Here is a 22,559-nt window from a genome sequence, read left to right on the forward strand (position 1 = left end):
CAAATATGGAACAATAGCTTCTCCAAAAAAATACCAGGGCTTTGGTGAGCAAATATAGATGCACAATATGTCCTCAATGCATATGTTGCAGCAATGTATTGTAGCTCCTATAGGCAAAAGTGGACAGATCAATGACAAATGCATTCAAAAGAATCTGTAAAGACCACCAACAACAAAATATAGATGCTTTAAAAATGATATCAAACTTAGGAAATGCTTTACTAAACCTCCATAAAATGTTGTCTCAACAAGCAGCACATGTTGCACTTTCACTACCCCTAAATCGTAGTTCTAGAAAATGCATCTTCATTGATACAAGAGCTCAAAATGAGCAAACATTTATATTAAAATCAGTGAAAGAGTTAAACCAAGAAGATGATGAATCAGAAAATGTAATGTGCAAATCAATGGTTGATTACTATTTACAATGTCCTCAGATTATTTCAAACATTTGCCTTGCAGAATTTGCTTCTCAATATAAAAAAGATGGTAGTAAGCTTCATCATAAAACCAAGCCAAAAGTAATTTGTTTCATAAACTTTAAAAAACATATTGACATAGAGAGCCACTGTAGAGAGAAACTAATATTATACAAGCCATTCATAATAAGTGAAGATACCCTCAAAGAAAACTCTAAGACTTGGGAAAATGCATACTTGCAAAACAAACCAATTATCCAAATAAATCGTGCAAAATTTTCTTACACCACAACCTCTGCATGGGGTGACATTGACAAAGCTATCTCTGAAGTCAATGACATTGATGATAATATCGAAAATACAAGATTCATAGGAAAAAATCTCATAGAAGAAGAAAAATATGATGTGCAACAAGATATTCAAACTACACTCAATAAGAGCATTAGTAATCTATCCTAAAGGCCATTTGAAATTGCAAAACATCCACAAATCATGGACAACAATGAATACTACCGATTAAGACAATCCCTAAATAGAGAGCAACAAACAATCATTAAAGACATTATCATGAAAAAGTTAAAGGATCCTAACACTCCAATACACTTGTTCCTAACAGGAGGAGCAGGAACTGGGAAAACATTTACTGCAACAACTATTTATCAAGCACTAATTTGATTGTACAACAATGCAAATGATAGTGATCCTAATAAACCAAAAGGCCTAATGACTGCATATACAGGAAAAGCAACATATAATATTGGTGGATCAACATTGCATTCGGCCTTTCACATACCTTTCAACAAATCAAGATTTGTCCCACTCAGCACAGAGACATTAAATGCCATGTCAAAGACCTACAGTCAATTACACATGCTACTTATAGATGAGATCTCTTTGGTAGGGTCCACATTTTTATGTTACCTTGATAAATGATTACGTGATTTTTGTCACTTAGGTTTGCACCCTTGTCCAAGGCCTATGCACAAGGACAACCTAGTAAAACATGGAAACAACCTCCAAGCTATGGGACTTGAACTGCGAGGTTGAGTCTCCGGAGAAGGCTGGCTTCCTCTTACTATCAAGGCGCACCTATCTACTCTTGGAAAGGAAAAGGGAGAAGAAGAGCACAAAAGAAAATCTACCTAGTCTAATCTAAGGAGGTGATGCACCAAAATAGAGTGTTCAGACTTCCTTTCTGCCCATATATGCACTACAAAACCAAGCTAACATTTGAAGGACATACGCACCCAGACTTATATCAATCAATAACCCCATATAGATTAGAAAAAAAAACTGAATTACACAAGGAGAAGGATTTCACTTATATATTATCCAATAGGCCAAGAATAGATACAGTATGCAAGCCACAGATCTCAACAATACATCAATGAGAGGCAAGATGGATGCACATTCACATTGATGGCAGAAGGAGATGATGCAAAATGTTATACAGCTCAGAGACAAAGGGAAGTTTACACTGCAGTCCTGCGAGCAGTAGCAGAGAAATCAGAAAAGGAGTCTCACTTTAAAAATGTACAAAATTTGCCTTTATAGTTCAGGCATAACTGAGGAAATTGGCTCTGCATTAACTACTCAACTACTGCCATCAAGCTCCCATACCAAAATATCCAATCAAAGATCACACTCAAGCATCATTTTGAGGTACAAAATCAGGTATTCGACTAAAGAAATGCCTCAAGTAGATAGAAGCAGGGCCAATGAATGACCCTGACATAGGTAGATGGATTGATTGAGACGGTGGAGTGTTTCCCTATGTTTTTCCTTCATTTTTTGGTAGGTCAGGATTGATCATGAAGATCAGATTGTAAGATAAAATTGATTACCTTCGTCTCTTGGTTCATGAATCCGCAAGGGTCAGAGAGTCAACCTAGTTTCACAAGCCAACTAGGCCACACGGGCCAATCGCTTCTTTTCGTTCTGCCACCTGGGAAGTCCTCTATGGTTGACCTCCCATCATTGAACTAATCACACCACCCTTGAACTTTTATCTTTAACTATGGTGATTACAAACCTGACTGTGACATTAACTGTTGACTGCTAACCATCAACCCTGGTCTACCAGTGAGACACATGTCGGCAAGATGCTATGTCACCATGGTATTCGTCATGCAGTTTCACCTTAGCGAGATGACACCCTCCATCGATTCTTCTTGATCTGACAGCCAGTGATAGATACTGCTCCTCGGCGCATCAATGAATAGGAACTAGCCACATACCAAATGTTTGACAAATCCTTGCTGACAACTAAGACTCATCGGACACATGGAAAAAGGGTGCTATCTCACTAACATAAATCTCGTGCAGCTTATTCATAGCACGATGGCGCCTTCCATTGATCTCTGCAGATCCGACGGTGGAGATCTTAACCTTTGACTATACTGATCACGTTGAAGATCTGGTCCCATGCACTGACTGCATGGAAATATGGCCCCACCAGGACATGTGGTGCTAGGGCGCTATGTCACCAACGTTATCTCTCGAGCAGTTCCTCATAGCACGATGGCACCCACCATAGATCAATCTCAATCAGACAATCAGAACCACATCATACTCTGCACATCATTTCCTCTGAAAACTGTTGGGCTCGTGAAACGCTATGCTTTGACACGTACACTTGGCACCTCCCTTCTGGCCATTTGAAGTGCTAACCTGGCAGATCCAAGACTTGACCCCACAGAGTGGCCACGTGTCGACTAGGCGCCAAGTCGCTATGAGAAAATCGAGGTCAGATTTCCATAGCGCCCAACTGATAACATGTCCTCTAATTTGCACGTGGCTCCCTCTGATTCACCACCATGGCACTGGGATTTTTGACTGTGCAGATGAGGTACAAATGGGACTCAACTATCTGATCGCTCTTGTCGTTGATCTTTTCCATTGCCGCAAACCTTGCCACTGACACTGAGACTCACCATAGAATAACCTCTAGGTTGTCGGGCACTATGTCACTATCTAAAAACTCATGAGTTTTTCGATGGTGACATGGCGCCTTGCTGCCTTAAAATTTTTGGCCCATGAAAACTGATTGTCCTCCGTAAGACATTTCCGGTGACGCAACCTGCTCGCCAAACACCTTTTCTGTCAGGCACTATGTCGCTATGAAAATCTTTTGGCCAACACACGATAGTGACATAGCACCCACGGTGTCGTGAAACTTTTTTGACCTGCCAAACTCGTTGCCTGGCCCGTTGGACCCACCAGAAATGTGGCAAAAGGGCGCCATATCGCAAACGTAAATCTTGCATAGCTTTTGATGGCAAGATAGTGCTAGCCATAGATCTAACTTAGATCTGACGGCAGAGAACCTGCGGGCTGTAGAACTTTTACAAGGCTTGATCGCTTAGATTTTTTTCAATGTCTCTTATGCATTTAAAATAATATTAATTCTAGGACTAGCTGTTGGACGGGCTGGAAATTTTAAATTTGAATCTTTGGAGGGTGAACAAATGACAACATTTATGGCGACTTGTAGGGGGCACAAGCCTGCTATGTGTATGACCAGTGCCTGTGAACAATCCATTGGGCTACAGGGTTGAAAAAGTGTGAATCTGAGAACTACAAAACCCTAACCCATCTATGAGGAAATCAAAACATTGAAAACCCTAGCTCTACAACTTCAATTGGAAACAAAAAGCAAAACTTCCTCTGCAACCCGAGACACCTCAAAAACTGCTACCTCACAGGGAGATGGTTGTGTCTGTGCACTTCTTGAAAATTAGGAAATAACAAAAAAAGAAACTAAACTACTTATGTACATGGATCCACAAATTTTCAAAAATAGGGCCTCAGATAGATCCCATTGACTAGAATGGGCAAAACTTCACCATTGGGTTTGCTCAGCTGGAATGCATTAGCCTGTTTGCAACTGGCAATCAGATAGGGGCCACTCCATAGTGCATCAAATTTGGAATGTCTTCCTAGTTTTTCCCTATCTACATCCCACTTTAGAACTAAATCTCCCTCTCTAAAGGTCCTGACCCTAGTTTTCTTATCAAAATTCCTCTTCATCTGCTGCTGATGTGTCTCTAGGGTTTGCATAGCTTTATTTCTCTTTTCTTCTAGTTCAATCAGCTCTGCCATTCTTACTGACATGGCATTATCTTCAATCAATTATAGCTGATGAGCCAACTCCAAGGATGGGAATTCCAATGAAATTGGGAGTCTGGCCTCCCTACCATATAGTAGCACAAAAGGTGAATTCCCAACAGATCTCTTGGGTGTTATCCTATCAGCCCACAGAGCAGTTCTTAATTTCTTATGCCAGATCCTCTAATTGTCTTCTATTGTCCTCTTCATGATTCTAATTAGATTCTTGTTGGAAGACTCAGCCAAACCATTACCCTGGGGATAGTAATTTGATGATGTGCTCAGGTAGATATTGTGATTCATTGCCCATGCACAAATCTAGGTTCCAACAAAAGACTTGGCATTGTTCGAGATGATAGTAGAAGGAGCACCAAACCTAGATACAATTCCATCAAGGAATTCAACAACTAATGGTTTTGTGGCATCCTTCTTGAGGCAACTACCTCTGTCCATCTAGTGAAATAATCAGTAGCAGCCAAAATCCATTTATGACCTGCACTAGATGGAGGATTAATGGGGCCTATAAAATCCAACCCCCACTGGGTAAAGGGCTGATCCACCTGAATAGGATGAAGGGGGAGAGCTGCAAGCCTCTGTTTTCCTGAGAAGAAAGCACACTTCTCACATTTCCTCACATATCCATAAAAATTATGGAACAGAGATGGCCAATAATAACCAGCCCTCATGATCTTCATGCCATTTGTTCTTGTAGAGAAATGGCCACCATCAGGGCCATCATGAAGTTCCTTAATCATCCTCTCAGCCTGATCCCCTTCAATGCATCTCAACAAGGTCCCATTAAAATCCCTCCTGAATAGGATACCATCAATTACAACATAGGGAATGGACTGCAGTCTATATTGTCTTTTTTTAGCTCTGTCCAATCCCTAAGGGTATCCATTCCCTGATAAGAAGCTCTTCATATCACTTATCCAGCTCCTTGGACCATTCGCACTTCTTTCCTCCTGCTGCTCTGTTATTACCATAGCAGCCTCTTCATTTGAATCCTGGCTTGATAACATTTCTTTGCACAATCCTCTCCCTCTTACCAGCTTGGTAATCTGAATATCAACATCATACTTCATTACCTTAGTGATCCATCCAGCTCTCTTTTCACTGATATCCTTGTTTAACAGGAAGTCCTTTACACTGGCATGGGGCACCAACAAATGGATCCTATTGTGGGACAAGAGGTGCTTGAATTTCTTCAATGCTCTGATGACTGCAAGGGATTGCTTCTCAACAAAGCTGTACTTATCTTCATATTCCTTATGCCCTTCACTAAAAAAGGCTATGGGTTGCTCCTCATCCTTGTCATTTGTTTGAGTCAAGACAGCAGAGATACTTGACTCACCACCTAGAGTGTAGAGGATGAAATCTTTCTCAAAATTTGGGTTCATGAGAGTAGGGGCTGAGGCTATGGCTATCTTGATCTCTTCAAAACTCTCCTTTCCTTCCTTGGTCCATGAGAAGACCATACCTTTCTTAAGCATAGCTATAAGAGGCTTCACCATGGTAGCAAGATTAGGAATAAACCTTCTAACAAAATTTATTCTACCAAGGAAACTTTGCAGCCCCTTCTTGTGTTTAGGAAGAGGAAGGGAAAGTATTTCCTTTGTTCTTTCTAGATCAATGGTCAGCCCATCCTCAGATACAATGTGTCCCAATAATTTTCCTTGGCTTGTAGCAAAGACACACTTGGCTGGGTTAAGGGAAACCCCAAACTCTCTACATCTTAGAAATACCTACCTTAGATGATTAAAATGATCTTCTACATTTTTTGAATATACAGTTATATCATCCAGGTATACTAAGACAAATTTTTCAATTAAATTTTTAAAGGCCATCTCCATTGCCTTCTAAAATGTGGCACCTGCATTTGTTAATCCAAATGGCATCTTGCAATAAGCATAGGTGCCCCATTTAGTAGTGAATGTTGTCTTATATCTGTCGAATTCTTCAACCAACACTTGATTATAACCAGAGAATCCATCAAGAAAAGAGAATCTCCTTAACCCACTGATTTCCATGGAAGGGAGAGAATGGTGATCTTTAAGAGAAGCCTGATTAAGATCCCTAAAGTCCACACACAGTCTAATTTCTCCACTCTTCTTCCTTACAGGGACAAGGTTAGCTACCCATGATGCGTGTTTGATAGGAAATATTATATTAGCCTCTATCAACTTGGATAGTTCTTTTCTCATTAGAGGTTCAATCTTAGAATTCACTGGCCTCTATTTTTGCCTTACTGGTTTGGCCTTATCAATTAAATCTATGGTATGCTGAAACAAACTAGGTTCAAACCCTTTTAAATCATCATATGTCCAAGAAAATACATCATTAAATTCTTGACATAACTAAATGAAGTTTTCTTGCTCAGTTTCAAAACATACCTTCCCCATATTCAGATATTTTCCATCAGCAATTGTAACTGGGGCATAATCATCCTTTTCTACAGCTAGATTTATTCCTTTGCCTCTTGTTTGGTCATCAGGATTAAAAAAACTCTCCAAGGTAATGAGACCATTGGGCAACTTGTTAGAACTGAGGTGAATGATCTAATCACCATACTGATCTTGCAGTCTTGACTGATTTCTATCTGAGAATTCTGCCTCATTCTGCAACAAACTCACAATTTTCTCATCAGAATCAAACACCTACCAATGAGTGTTGTTGTCAGGGATGGCAAGTTCTACTACCACCCTTACTTGTTGCTTCCTCTTCTCCTCAAGATTCCCTGGTACATCATAAGTTGCACCCACTGCTACAAGTCTATCAGCATGTCTATTGTCTTTCCTAGGAATGCTCTGAATATTAAATGCATTGAAGCCCTCAAGCAAATCCCAGACTCTGTGTTTGTAAGACTTGAGTAGGCCATTTTTGGTGATATTCTAATTTCTCACTTGATTAACTACCAACTCACTATCCCCATATACTCTCAAGGCTTGAATTCCTCTCTTTTGGGCAAGTAAGAGACCTTGAATCAAAGATTCATACTCGGCCATATTATTGGTGCAACTGAATTGGAGCCTAAAGGAGAAGTAGTATCTTATTTGGGTAGGAGAGATCAACATAACACCAGCCCCTAATCCACTTCTATTCCTTGAGCCATAAAAGTACATACTCCATATTCCACTTATATCATCATTAGTCCCAACAATATCAGGAACTTGAGCATCTTTCTCTACTATGCAATATGTACTAAGGCCTATCTCAAGAGTCTCTAACATAGGCTCAAATTGATATGCATTTGCCCACTCATCCAAGAAGAAATCTGAAATCTCTGCTATGGAAGTGGCAGGCTCATTTACTATGTCATTTTCATCCATTTCTAGAATAGGGCAATTCATGTTGATGGGATTAGGGTTGTAAGATTCAGTGTGATGAAGGGCTTGAGGTTCTGCTCTAATTGAGGCATTGGATCCATATCTGGTCTTAAATGACATATATGACCAATCAGTAGATATGAATCCACCAATTTGAGTAGTGAAGTCTCTTGAAAGACAGATAGCAAAATAGGGCTTGACTTTAGCAACAGATATGTCTTGAATCACAGTGCAACCAGGGCATGCATGTAGGGCCATCTCCACATTCCTAAGGATACCTATAGTTTTGACAGTACTACCATCTAATCGTAACACATCCCTAACAATGGGTTCATATTTCATTCTTAAAGCATCAACAACACACCTAGGCATTACCGAGCTACTAGCCCCTGAATCTATCATGCAATTGTGGACTAATTTGCCCCCTATAATTAGAGAAACATAGAATGGAGGAGGTCTAACCTTTTTACTTGTCTCCACATCCCCTGCTGGTTATACTAGACTTGTGGCACTCTCCATGGTAGATGGCTAATCCTTGGGATCAATCTTCTCTAACTCTTGCTGCAGCATTCTCTTCTGTATTGGTATGGTAGCAATGGTATCCCACATGGAGATATTCACATTGGTCTTCTTCATTTGCTCTACCACACTGAAAGGTGTATTAGGAACTTTGGTAGAAACTTTGGGAGCTGCATTTATAAGAGGTTGAGATGGAGCAACATAAGGATCACTTGCATCTTTCTTTCTAGAATCTTGCTTTTGTTGTTGTGAAGTACTTGTTTGTTCATTTGCTGCATGTATATGAGGTGTAGCACTTGAAGTTGAGGCCTGCCTAGGAGAAGGAGGGGCAGCGTGTTCCATAGCTCTCTTCTTACTTCTTGTGTTATGAGCAATGGAATCCTAGTTTACATTACAATGCTCCCCAATCTCATGATTCATGAAAGAGCAATCATCATGTCCTTGAATATATGAGACCTCCTTGGAATGATCCTCCTTGTATGGTTGCTTTGCTGCAGGTTCTTGGTCAGTTAGGGCCAAATAGGATTCTGCCTTCTGGCACATGCAATAGGCATAAGAATAGTTGCAGGAAGGAGAGAAATCTTGATCTTGGGCCAAGTTATTTTGAGGGACCATAGCTCTGTTCTGGTTTGAGCTTGAAGCAGAAGCATGACTATTTTGCCTACCCTGATCAAAAGAGCTATTCCACTGATTAGGAGGCCTACTACCATTTGGAGCTTGATATTGCAGTTGGGGAGGCTTGCCACCTTGAGCTTGCTACCTTTCTAGGGCCACCACCTTGTTACTCATTTTTTGTATCATAGAAAAACTATCCTCTAATCTCTTCCCTTGGTCCTTCAACTCCCTCCCCTATTCTTGCAATTTTTTATCCAGGGTCTTCTCTCTTTTATCTGTATTCAGCACTAGACCTTGGAGCATCTCTTTGAGTTCATCTATCCCATTTGAGGATGTGGAAGCTTGAGGGACTGGAGTAAGGGCTTGTGATGTAGAAGTTGTAGGAAGAGGGGCTATTGTTGGTTGGTGGTTGGGAATATCAGGAAAGAAAGGCATAGGGGGCCTTGGAGCCAATTTTCCTCCTTGTATCAAAATGTTCTCAGCTTTTATGGCTATCTCATAAGCATTAGGCAAGGTATCTCCTCCCATAGTTTGGATTGTAGTGGCAATATCATTGTTAAAAGCTCTAAGGTAATGCAAGAAGGAATTACCAGGGGTAGGTTTCACTGTAGTGGGTATTCTACCCCATGTCTTTTGAAATCTATAATTAAAATCAGTCATACATTCATGGGGGGGCCTTTTTATAGTAGTCAGCTGCTCTAAAAGTGATAGATGGTTACTTCTATCCTCAAAATGTTTGCATAACCCTACTCCTAGTCCATTCCAATCAGTTATAGAACCATGAGCTAAGCCTCTATACCACTGTAATGCTTTTTCTTTTAAAGATGAGGCTAGAAGTCTGACAGCAACATCATCTTCTGTAATACCATGAATATTACAGACATTTGCTACCTCTTGGATATGCTTTAAAGGGGAGATGGAAGTTTCACCAGTAAAATTGGGTATATTTTTTAGTGCAGATACTAGTATATCATGTCTTTGGGCTAACAACAGAGGACTTACACCATTAAAGGTGGAAAAAGCATGAACTCTTGGCTGTGCCATGTAAACAAGTGTTCTATTGATGAGTGTTGATGGCAATCTAGGCTGAGTTCGAGCAACAACAGGAGTAGAGACAGATCTTATAGGTATATTAACTGTTATTACACCCCTAACTAGTGATAATGAGGTTCTAGTCCTCCTTCTTCTAGGATTTGAAAGAGAAAGCTCGTGATATTGAAATTTACCTCTAGAAGATGCCCTTGTTTCAGCTTTGGGCATGAATTTCTGCAACTTTGGCCTGGAACCAGATTTTTTGATGTTCAGAGTCACCAAGTACTTTGAAGGATCAGCCTCTTAAAGGCTTGAATACTGAAGCTAGCACTACCTCTTCAGCATTAATCTCTAAAACTCTTTCTTCTTGACACCAGTAGACTTTAAATTTTGTTTGAAAAAGTGTCCCACCGGGCGTGCCAACAACTGTTGTCACTTAGGTTTCCACCCTTGTCTAAGACCTATGCGCAAGGACAACCTAGTGAAACATGGAAACAACCTCCAAGCTATGGGACTTGAACTGCGAGGTTGAGTCTCCGGAGAAGGCCAGCTTCCTCTTACTATCTGGGCGCACCTATCTACTCTTGGAAAGGAAAAGGGAGAAGAAGAGCACAAAAGCAAATCTACCTAGTCTAATCTAAGGAGGTGATGCACCAAAATAGAGTGTTCAGACTTCCTTTCTGCCCATATATGCACTACAAAACCAAGATAACATTTGAAGGACATACGCACCCAGACTTATATCAATCAATAACCCCATACAGATTAGAAAAACAAACTGAATTACACAAGGAGAAGGATTTCACTTATATATTATCCAATAGGCCAAGAATAGATATAGTATGCAAGCCACAGATCTCAACAATACATCAATGAGAGGCAAGACGGATGCACATTCACATTGATGGCTGAAGGAGATGATGCAGAATGTTATACAGCTCAGAGACAAAGGGAAGTTTACATTGCAGTCCTGCGAGTAGTAGCAGAGAAATCAGAAAAGGAGTCTCACTTTAGAAATGTACAAAATTTGCCTTTATAGTTCAGGCATAACTGAGGAAATTGGCTTCGCATTAACTGCTCAACTATTGCCATCAAGCTCCCATACCAAAATATCCGATCAAAGATCACACTCAAGCATGGTTCTAAGGTACAAAATCAGGTATTCGACTAAAGAAATGCCTCGAGTAGGTAGAAGTAGGGCCAATGAATGACCCTGACATAGGTAGATGGATTGATTGAGACGGTGGAGTGTTTCCCTATGTTTCGCATTCATTTTTCGGTAGGTCAAGATTGATCATGAAGATCAGATTGCAAGATAAAATTGATTACCTTCGTCTCTTGGTTCGTGAATCTGCAGGGGTCAGAGAGTCAAACTAGTTTCACAAGCCAACTAGGCCACATGGGCCAATCGCTTCTTTTCGTTCTGCCACCTAGGAAGTCCTCTATGGTTGACCTCCTTTCATTGAACTAACCGTGCCACCCTCGAACTGTTATATTTAACTACGGTGATTTCAAACTAGACTGTGACATTAACTGTCGACCACTAACCGTCAACCCTGGTCTGCTAGTGAGACACGTGTCAGCAAGATGCTATGTCGCCATGGTATCCCTCATACAGTTTCACCATAGCGAGACGATGCCCTTCGTCGATTCTCCTTCATCTGACGGCCAACGATAGATACTTCTCCTCGGTGCATCAATGAATAGGAACTGGCCACGTACCAAATGTTTGACAGATCCTCGCTGACAACTGAGACTCATCGGACATGTGGCAAAAGGGCGCTATCTCGCTAATGTAAATCTCGTGTGGCTTATTCATAACGCAATGGCCCTTGCCATTGATCTCTGCAGATCCGACGGTGGAGATCTTAACCTTTGACTATACTGACTGCATTGAAGATCTGGTCCCATGCATTGACTGCATGGAAATATGGCCCCACCAGGACACATGGCACCAGGGCACTATGTCGCCAACGTTATCTCCTGAGCAGTTCCTCATAGCATGATGGCGCCCACCGTAGATCAGTCTTAATCAGACGATGAAAACCACGTCGTACTCTGCACATCATTTCCTCTAAAAATCACTGGGCCCGTGAAACGTTGTGCTCTGACACATGCACTTGGCACCTCTCTACTGGTCATTTGAAGTTCTGACCTGGCAGATCCAAGACTTGACCCCACGGAGTGGCCACGTGTCGACTAGGCGCCATGTCGCTATGACAAAATCAAGGTCAAATTCCCATAGCGCCATAGGGCCCAACTGATGACATGTCCTCTGATTTGCACATGGCTGCCTCTAATTCACCACCATGGCGCCGAGCTTTCTGACTGTGTAGATGAGGTACAAATGGGACTCAACTATCTGATCGCTCCTGCCATTGATATTTTCTGTTGCCGCGAACCTTGCCGCCGACACTGAGACTCACCATAGAATAACCTCCGACCGATCGGGCGCTATGTCACTATCAGAAAACTCGTGAGTTTTCTGATGGCGACATGGTGCCTTGCCACCTTGAACTTTTTGGCCCATGAAAACTGACTATTTTCCGTAAGACATTTTTAGTGACGCAACCTGCCCACCGAACACCTTTTCTGTTGGGCACTATGTCACTATGAAAATCTTTCGGCCAACACATGATAGCGGCATAGCGCCCATAGTGCCGTGAAACTTTTTTGACCTGCCAAACTCGTTGCCTGGCCCATTGGACCCACTGGACACATGGCGAAAGGGTGCCATGTCGCGAACCTAAATCTTGCGCAGCTTCTAATGGCGAGATAGCGCCAGCCGTAGATCTGACTTAGATCTGACGGCAGAGAACCTGCGGGCCGTAGAACTTTTACAAGGCTTGATCGCTTAGATTTTTTTTGATGTCTCTTAGGCATTTAAAATAATATCAATTCTGGGACTAGCCATTGGACGGGCTGGACATTTGAAATTTGAATCTTTGGCAGGTGAACAAATGACAACAGTGATATTATTCAACTGCCTACTAAATACTTTGGCAACATTGACACAATTTTTTGTGGTGACTTCTACCAAGCTCTCCCAGTGCTAGACTCAGATGTATTTTACAATAGCCCATCTCCAACAGAATTAATGCCCTACAATTTTTGGAGAGACAAGGTAAATTGCTATTCTCTAACCACAACAGTACGACAAAATGATAGTCAATTCATCGCTACTTTGAATAGGATACGTTTGGAAAAACATACAAATGATGACATACAATACCTTAATCATGCTTGCTTATGCCCAGCACCACTTGACCCAACATTTTCGTACCTCTTTTTCAAAAGACAAGATGTTGACACACATAACAAGAATATGCTATCAATAATTTTTGGTCAAAACATAGTATTAGATGCAATTGACATTTTAGACCAAAACTATACTGCAACACGAATCTACAACCATGCAACAACCTTGCCAAGTCAAATAATCTTAAAACCAAATATCCTCATTGAAATTATTGGAGGAAACTATAACACAGAAGATGGCCTTGTTAATAGATCAGATGGAATCCTAAAAGCATACACGAGACAACATGACATTGACATAATTTGGATTCAATTTAATGATCCCAAAATAGGTCAGCGCCAAACAAATAAATTAGCTCAATACTATACAGCAAAGATTCAAAGAGATTGGGTCCCAATACATCGAATAGCAAAACCAATTCCAAAAATGTTGATTGGTGGATAAGTAAAAATCAGAAAACAGTTCCTAGTACAACTTGCATGTGCTTGAACAATACATCGATCTCAAGGGCTAACATTAGAAGGCCTTGCTTTTGACCCAACTAGCATTACACAACATGGCTTAACATATACAACACTTTCAAGAACAAAAGAAATCCAATCACTATATTTACTTAAACCTTTACAATAAAAACATTTAAAAGTCAAAAAAACTATTCAGTACGAAATGTCTCACCTCGAAACAAATGCACAATGGAAACTTGAAAATTAGTTAACATGTTTGATGCAAGATTCACATATGCTTCTATGCACACTAAATACCCGTAGCTTGAAACCACACATAGATGACGTTATTAATGACTATGACATCATGACCTCCGATATTTTGTGCCTCCAAGAGTTCCACTTGCCTCCATCCCATACAAATATACTCCACAAATACAATAGCCATACACTGTATCATATACACGGCATAACAACTTTTGTAACAAACAATCTACAAGTGTTGAATACAAAAGAGCATAGAACACAAAATAGTGAAGCCATAACACTGACACTATGCCATCATGCCACTGAATACAATGTAACTAATGTTTACATACGACCGAATACTCCCATTAATGACATCTTAGCCATAATGACTGACATCTTTACTTATCTAGCCCAACAAACAACTCTTTTCATTATAGGAGATTTCAATTTAGACATGTCTAACAATAACAAAATAACAAAAAGACTAATACAACATATGCAACAGTACAACACACAATTTTCTCTCAACAAAACACATACTCCAAATAGACCATTAATTGATCATATATGGACTAACTCAATCAAAAATATATGTTCCACCTATACAACAGAAGCATATTGGACCGATCACCCCTCAACTTTCATAAAGATCCATTCTGTCAAACAATAAAATAAAAACATAGACCTCATAATCTTTCAACATGGGTCAATCTTGTCATTGTAAATACATTGAATTTAATTCTGTTCTCACCAACAATCATGGACAAAACCAAAGTAGTAGATGAAGCAGATACAAATGAGAGAACCGAATCAAAAAGGTAATAACATCAATTGCTTCAATATATTTTGTTATGTACACAATGGGCAATCTTAACATTGTGTTCTTTCCTTTACAACAAATCAATTATAATGGAGACAACAACCCCAACAACTGAAGCAGATACAAACAAGCAAAAAATATCAAAAATTAACATGAATTGTTCTTTGCATCTTTTAAAGTCTTCCAAATCATGCAACTAAACATCCTCTTTCTTGTTTTCTAATAGGCCAAAATTAACTTCTGAAAGACCAGTAACAATTGAAGACCTAAATGCTAGAAAGATTGGCAGCACTTTTCATGGCACTGTACTTGTCACCTACAAAGTTGTTCTTGACAAAGGCATAGGAATGCATGAAGTCTTGCGAGCTGATATGATAGATTGTAAGGGCGAAATGACAATAACATTAACTGTTAGTAGGCATCTACTACGCAAGTTTGAGGATAAGATAATACCAAGAGCTACAATAGCAATAAAAGAATTCGAACTTGCACCAAAAATAGATTTTGACCGTGGAGATTCTGATTACATCTTACTTTTAAATGATTCTATTCAAATTGAAACTATTCCATCACTTGAAAATGAATATAACTTCATCCTAGGGACAACCATAAAACAACTTACATCTAGTGCAAAAGAATATACTTATGGAACAGTAGGTGCCCTCATTGTAGCAGCAAAAAAAAGGAACACAACACATTCTTGATATCAAAGATGGCCATACCGATATGGATAAAGCACCAGTAAGCTTCTTCAATCTAGTTCCATTCTCTTTTATATTTTCTTTTATAGTTTTGATTTGTTTTGCAAAATAATGACTACTAATTTTCCAAAACAGCTTTACATGTATCCAAGTTTCTTTGGACTCTTCTATCAAATGGAACAACAATTACAAAAAGGTGAAATTCCAATCTTCCTTTTTAGAAACATTGCAAAAAAACAAGATCAGAAGTATGTTCTTCGTACAACTCCATCAACATATATTTGTAGTCTCAATGATAGAAGAACACTGGAAAGACTCCGTACACTTTCACACACCACATTTGAGGTGAAAATTTCAAATATCTTGCACTAATCACTTCTTACAATAAGATTTTACATTTTTCTAATATTCTTGCTACAGGTTGTTGGCCTCTTGACACTTGCAAATGCATTTTCAAATCCATTCCGCACATTCTGTCCTAATTGCGACTACAGATTTGATAGCTACACCACACTGAATGACAACAAAGCATATTGTGCCAAATGCAAAGAGGAAGTCAACTACATATATTCCCTTCATCTTAAAGCAATCATCACCAACAACAATAATCAAACTATTCACTGCTTTGCAAAAAAAAATATTGCTCAGCAAATTTGGCCTTCCTTACAAAACATGACATATGAAGCATATGTTGCTGACAAACTAGCAACTATATTTATGTTTTGAGACTTCCAGCTGAAAGGAAAATTTAGTCTCAATCAAAGCAATCAGATAACTCATGTTTTTGGACTTGAAGATTAAGCCACACAATGTCTCCATTAACGTATACACATTCACAATGCTTTTCATTCCTCTTGGTTTCATATTAAATCAATTTTTCTATGTAGTACTAACTTAACTCATACAATTACATGACTACATAGGGCTCCAACTACATCAAATGCTTTTGTTATACTGCAACTATTACAAAATTTTGGTTTTTGCACTTGAAGATTAGGCCACACAGCATCTCCATCAAGGTATACACATTCACAATCCTTTTCATTTCTTCTGATTTCATATTAAATCATTTTTCCTATCTAGTACTAACTTGACTCATACAATCACATGATTGTATAGGGCTCCAACTACATCAAATACTTCTGTCATACTGTGACTATTACAAAATTTTGGTTTCAAATATCGATCATAGTTGTCAATCAAATCTACTGTAAAACAAACATGTCATCTATGCTATTTTGAATAGTCACTGGTAACATTCAAGCAAAAGCATTTCATCGCATATTAGATGTTTCCCATACATGCTTCTTAAGTTATATGTAACAATTATCTCATACATAATGTAGATATTAATTTCATGTTTTCATGTTTTTTATAACTTTCATAATGATTTTAGCCATAATAGCATTAATTATTTCAGCTTAATCTTTCACTTAGATGTCATTGATACTTGAAGCAATAATTGCTAAATTGAAATTTTATAGCAAAACAATTATTTACTCAAGCTCAATGTTGTGTTCTAATTGCTTTGAACATGTATTTTGATTTTTAATAATTGTTTTCCATTGGACGCTATTAATTCCATACTAGACATTTGCTCATTATTATCATTCAAATATGCCTAATTTGTACATTAATTTTAACAATTAGACATCCATGGAATTTAAGCATTCCTCTGTTATTGTAATTTGGTCTGCTTTTAGTGTTCACTTAACCTGGTTCAGTCATATTCATTACTAATAAATCAACCTCTTCCATTCTATAAGTTTTAAACAACAATAGTCCTCATGAGTATTCTCTAAATCTATATCATCATATTAAACAAAGCCCACAGCGCACTTGTTAGTCTTCTACAACATCAATCAAGAACATCATATCCCAGTGCCACTAGTGAAGCTTTTCAGGTTACCAACTGCAAACGTGAGTACCATTTCCAGCATATACTTCAATGCTATTTTCTTTTAAAATCTCTGTTTAGCAAATTTTTTTGAACCATCAGAAATAATTATTATTATCAGTTATTAGATATTAATGTCTAGATGTTTTGAACAGGTCATAAAGAAACAAAAAATGCTCCATTTGTTGGAGGATCTTGAATTCAGAGCATCCTACAAAGTGTCTATAATTTTTGACCTTTTAACTTATTTTCTAATATGAATGCTGCACTATTAACTTTCCTTGCTTTTGCAGGTCCTTTTAACTTTCAAGCTACAAATTCTAGAAATTTTCCCAAGCTACATATTAATTCACACTCCTGGTCAAAGGTCTAGTCTCTTTTTGAAGGATATTCCAAACATTGACATCTTGATGTTCTAAATGATGTCTGGGTATTTTTAAGAGCATTTTACCATTTGCATCATTATTTTCTTTTACAAGTCTCTAATATCATCTATTTGAATTCTCCTTCTAGTCTTGGTTTTTCATACTCTGCAACAATTGATGACTATATTACTGAAGATTTTCAAATAGCTAAAGATACTCATGCTTTCCTTTTAAAGGTCCTAAGTTGTTCTTTGTAAACTAAAGCTATAATTTACCAGTAATTAGTATTAGATCAAAAGCATAAAGATTTTTTTATATTATACTTTTAATGTAGAGACATTTTATAGAAGAAATATTAAATACTAAAACTTCTTATGACTATGGTCTATTATAGGAATTGCAATTGATGTAAAACCTATTCTAAATTTTCAGGTTAGAGACCTTTAACGATCTACCAATTTATCTTTCATTGCAACAAAAAAATTAAAACTTACATATCATGTATCATACAACAATTATGTTGTTATTCAAATTTTTTAATGATTTTCAAGGCTATATGACAGTTCTTTGAAAACTTACACTAATTTAGTGGTTACCTTATGGTACAAGTATGTTGACTTTAACAATTTTAATTCTATTAGTAACTAGTTTCGATCATGTGTCATGCCTGGTTCACTATAATAAGCTTTCAACACAATTTTAATGTTTTTAGATTACAAATGTGAAACAAAATAGTTCTATTCATTTATGATTTCAATTTTAGTTTAGAAAATCATTCGTGAGAATACTAACAATTTTGTACTTTACAGTTATTGAAGATATTTAAGATCTTGGGGACACCAAATCAAAAGATATGACCTGAATTTGTTAATTTGCCAACAGTAAAATGCAGATTTGTTAAACAACCATAAGAATCAATTTGTTATGTTGGCTTTATTAAAGCACATATGGCTTCTGCCACAAAAGTTAACATACATAAATTGTGATTTGATTGTCTTCATTTTTTTGTATTATATTAATGACAAATTGAAATTTAATTTTTTTGATATAGATATAAACTTCGAGAAAAGCTTCCAGTAGCTTCATTTACAAGCAAGACAACTTTATCTGAGAATGGAATGACAAGGTGACAATGAAACACTGTTCCAGCGGATAACTGCTAAAGAAGCCTTAAACCATGATTGATTTAAAGAGGTGCCTGTAGCAAAATCAAAAGACTTCATGCCAACATATCCCACAAGAAATGTTTCTTTGTATATTTTATATTTCGTGTCATATATTTAATCTTAAAGAATTTTGGTGCTTACTCTTCAATACAAATTCTTCTTGTGTAAAAATATGTATTGATCAGCAGCACCTTAGCAACACAACAGCAGCACCCCTGTTGTTTACAAATAGGGACACTTTTTCCAGCTGAAACATGAACTTAATGTTATTGAATTCTATTTCTTATCAAGAATATCAGCTGTAAAACAAATGTTTATGTCAATCACAAATAAGTTCAGCATGCACATTCTTATATATATAAAAGTCCATTCATAAATGGTATTCATAACTGGCCTCAATCTAAATATTGCATTCTGTTTAATTTAATGCATTCTATTTATTACAACTTGTATTGCTAATGCATCTTACTTATATCAGATTTCTAGCAAAGAAGAAACCCTCTTCAATTTCGTCTTCATGCAATACTACTTCAATCAACCATAAACCATGAAGGCAGGAACTTTCGTGCTTGCGCCACTTGTTTTAATTGTTATGATTTAGTTTTTCTTTATTCGTGATTATTAAAATTTAGGTTGAAGGGTTAACTGTGGAATCAATTCATATATGATATTTGGGAAGATTTATTGTAATAAATTTTAATTTTAATAAAGGTAATAAAGAATTATATTGAGTTCAATATTATATAATTATTAGAATGTAGATATATGTTGTTCTTAATAGCTTTAGTTTTTGTTAATTTAGTTGATTGTAGATCAAGTAAAATATCTCTTACTTATCTATTGATTAGGTTAAGGAGTCTTCTAATGAATGGTTCATATGGCACAAAACTTGATGAAGGTTGTGCAAATGGAGTTGAAAGTATAGTAGAGTTAACCACTAAGGAAACTCTCTAGTTAAGCACACTCAAGTTGGGGTAGGTTTGGGATGTGTGACCTCAAGGAAATGCTAGTGCTTCACCTATGTGAGCATCACCTATATTTAATAAATACTATGTATTTCATTCATTATCATGAAAGATGAGTTTGAATGAACCACTACTCCTCAAACATGGGTCAATAAATTTGACTCAAAACGCTCTAATAGCAATATTAAGATTTTTTTAACTATATAAATTTAAAATTGTATTAAGAAATTTAAATATTAAGATTAGAGAAATAAATAAATTATAACCTACACATTTTATCAATTTATTTTCTTAGAATATTAGACTAATGAAGACACATCTACATTCACTCCACACTACTAAAACTTCAGAATTTCTAATAAAAATAAACTTACACTTAAAAACTAATAATCAACCTGTATCATTTCTTAGAACAATCATCAAACTGAATCATCCCCTTTCAATTCAACAAACAATCCCAAACACGAATTACTCTAAGCTTAATTTACACTCAATCACGTATGTTTGTTTAAAATTCTAGAGTATTTTATTTCCTAAAACTAGTTTCTGTAGAGAATAGTTTATTCTGCATTCATGAATCTCTTCGCAAATTTTAAACAAAGAAGAGTCAACGTTGCTTATCAGTTGCGATGGAGATGAAGAAGTTTGGTCCCGAGCGCAAGTAAAAGGGAACATCCAGCACATGACGATGAATTCAGAATTGCCTCATGTTAACCTCTTTTGTACTCTTGAAGTAGTATCGAGGCAACTGGTCGAGCATCCACTCGTTTTAAGCACTAATCACGTCTAGAATCCCCCACAAAATTTAGACGTTTGAATGAAATCGCGAGCCAACCTACCGTGGCTGATATTAAAAAAATAAAAATAATAATACTAACAATAATAATAATAAGAATAATCATCTTGATTACAATATTAGACATATTCATCGGATCATAAGTATGATTCTCTTATTTGAAACAAGCAAATAAATACTTGTTCTAGTGTACAAAATGGTAAAATGGAAAATAGAGATTTAACATATTTTATAATACAAATTGGAAAACATAATTATTTTCTAAAACTATGAATAAAAACCTATTAAATTTTTATTTCTTAAATTGTAAATAATTACATATAAGTGTTTATTTTTATGAAACCTATCTATTTTGTGTATTGGAGAAAGCTTTGTATTGTAACTTTATTTTTGTGGTGTTACTAGAGTTTATGTTGGAGACAAAGTTTTAGCACTAGAAAAATAGAAGGATCTCATGCACCTAAATCATCATTACTCATAGCCCATTCTATACTTCAAAATCAACCAAATCAAATGTAAAAGAAATTGAGGGAGCGTGGAATCTTTAAGCAAGATGAAGCCAATGAAGGGGTTTCATATGACCCCACATTCGAACATGCTAATGCCAAAGCTATTGGAGTTTCACCTAGACATATAAGAAAATCCACAATCACTGACATCTTCACTTCACACTAGTAAATTTAGGCCTAAATTTCGATTCGAAAAGGTCAAAATTTTGACAAGAGTACATCAATAAGGCGACCAAGCTTGCTGTTGGTCTTTTTGGTCAATTTTTTGCCACATACATTCTGCGTTGAAATTTTGACTTCATAAAGGTGGACTTACTGATGCGAATTTTGTCGATTTCCCTAGACCAACCTGAACTATTATTTCCTCATTTGCGAGCACGGCTAGTCCAAATTTTGACATAAACCTACACCAATTTGGCATCTAAATTGTGACTAAAACCCCTTACTTTTCTATGCCGATGCCATACACGCGATGTCAAAGGCGACCAGTTTGGTGTCAAAATTGCAACCAAAACACCTTACCTTTCTACTCATTTGCATCAAAATTGAAACCAAGATATGTAGAAATTTCGACGAGGTATCCCAGTTATTGTAAAAGCTTTGCTCTCATAGGAGCCTTCTAAACTGCACAAAACTTGATTCTAAAGCGTAATTGCTCGGTGCATGAGAGTTAGGGTATCGTGCACATTTCTACCTCCACACCATTGTTTCATTCATCACATGATTTATTTCATACAAAACAATGGGAAGGAGGAAGAAATGTGCACGATATCCTAAGTCTCCACCGAGCAATTATGCTTTACAACTCAAATTTTGTGCAGTTTAAAAGGCTCCTATGAGAGCAAAGCCTTTGCAGTAATTGGCACAACACGTCTAAATTTGGTTCCTGCAGGGAAGAATAAAATTAGGAAAGAATTATTTATCAGGAATGAAAGTCAATAATCTCATCTTATTTTCAAACAGATAAATGTGACAAAAAAACTTACAGTCCCAATCACATCATCATAAGAGCACATATATAACTATAACTATAACTATGTCTAAAACTAACATAATTTACAAATATCCACAATTCAAATATTATCCCTTGATGTTTTCTTTAATGCAAAGTTTTAAGTCAACTATGTTATCGCCTTGGATGTAATACCAAACTGTCATTAGGCTAAAGACTGCAGCAAGATTTACAATTTACAAATGCAAGGAGAACTACCCAACCAAAGTAGTAAATGACATGAAAAGTTAGCAATCTAGATGAAATATTTCTAGCAATTGAACTGTACGTTATAGAAACAAAAAATTGCCTTAAAATTGGCACCTCACTTTTTGTTCATTTGCATCTATAATGGCTTCACAAAAGTTGAAAGCTTACAA

Source organism: Cupressus sempervirens, chromosome 2, assembly GCF_028749045.1.
Source record: "Cupressus sempervirens isolate cs-2001-9-10 chromosome 2, ASM2874904v1, whole genome shotgun sequence".
NCBI classification, from domain to species: domain Eukaryota; kingdom Viridiplantae; phylum Streptophyta; class Pinopsida; order Cupressales; family Cupressaceae; genus Cupressus; species Cupressus sempervirens.